The sequence below is a fragment of the Phytophthora parasitica genome (assembly GCF_000247585.1).
Source record: "Phytophthora parasitica INRA-310 unplaced genomic scaffold supercont2.15, whole genome shotgun sequence".
Classification (NCBI taxonomy): Eukaryota; Oomycota; class Peronosporomycetes; order Peronosporales; family Peronosporaceae; genus Phytophthora; species Phytophthora nicotianae.
In genome coordinates, this window is record NW_008649001.1 from 1,137,588 (window position 1) to 1,139,280 (window position 1,693).

Below are 1,693 nucleotides of genomic sequence, written 5' to 3' on the forward strand. Positions count from 1 at the left end.
ATGGCTGCAACGCAAAGGGCAGAGGCGCCACGTCGCGACTCGACAATAGCGTCCCGCCCGTCTTCGACGCCGAAAAACCGGCGTCAAACAAGTTAAGAGAACGGCACCATTTCCGGGCCGCGCTTGCTGGCCAGTCCTGCAGTCTCCAATGCAGACGAGTCCCGCTTCAAAGTCTCCGCTGCGCTGCTTCGGCCTTGTCAACCAAGGCAGACGAAGCAAGGTCCCTCCTGTTTGGCGTGGCTCTCCTTCCCGGGCACCGGCTGCGCCGCTGAGCAGCGTAGGAGCGTTGGCAGTGCCAACTTGGCATAGCAGCGGCGAACAAGCACCGGCATGGCATGATTCGTGCCAGTGAATTCATAGTGTTGGTTGGTGTAAACCGAGGGAATGCACTTGTCTCCGAGATCTGAAAAGCGATGACATCGGATGTGTGGTCAGCGAGGTTCTTCTGCGTGTTTGGCAAACACTGTTTGCCGAGCGGGAATCAGCCGCGTCGGTGTGGACACTGTCCACTGGACAGCAGGGCCTGATCGAGCCACCGGCACCGGCAAGCACTGGCGATTCCGGTGCTTGCCGCATGCCCCTTGCGTGAAATTACTCCCTGGTCGATCCATTCTGACGTTGCGTAACGAGGACTTACACAGCGACTTCCCTAGCTGCCTTGCTTTACGGTACCGTTTAATCGAGTGTTTCTCGACTATGTCGATGCTGCTGCAAAGCCGTATTCCTCACTTGATGCCATTGCCGCTTCTGTCGCTAGAGAACTGAGCGTGACAGGCTGCCAGCGTGTTCACTACATGCACACGGTAGCAAGTGATATATCGGATCCGCTAACTAGCATCATATCATATTGTAGTCTCGGAGCTGGCTCGTCAACCCGGCACTGATGTTGAAGCAAATGCAAATGAGTCAGGCACTGCGCGCTGCCACTGACCGACTGTTGATACATGTTTTACTTGGAGCTGAAGACGAATCATCAAGAGAGGATGGTTGTTGCTTTGCGATAATTCTCCACTGCAGAGGTTTAGACCTTCATGTACAAGAAGCATTCGAAAATCGCACGCATTTGTAAAAACGATTTCTGAAACTAGACCAAGTTTCGTGTAGAAGCAACAAATTTTAGTAATTATTGATAAACCTAGCATTGTAAACATGCTATGAATATGAAACAAACCATTGCCATGTCGTTGAAAAACATATAAGACCTCTGATTGAAATGGTGCAGTGAAGAGTTTCACTACATAGAAATAAAAACCGCAGCATTTTTCAGCCACTCAAATTAATTCCTTCAGATTCAATCTACCAATCACTGACCACCAAGAGAATCCGAGTCAAAGCCACGCATCATCCTCGAAGTGAAGTCGACGACACTCCCGACACAGCGCTACAAGAGCTACACGCCATGAGTGAGCCCCGCCAAGTTGTCGTCGATAACCAAGTGCTTGAGTTCTGGTCAAAGAATGCAACATCAGCTTTCGAGTTGGGGCTGCTAGTGGGCCAAGTGAGCCCCTCGAATGTCGGAGATTTCGTGTTGGCTGCAGTGCCCATTCCGTCCGAGAGTGAAAACGGGGAGGCCACAACCGGACTCAGTGACGTATCGGTCGACTGGGTGCAAGAAGTCGCTCAACAAGTAGACCGCCTGCTGCCCGGAGGCATCAGCGTGCTGGGGCTCTATGTGGTTTCGGCTCGGGACGTA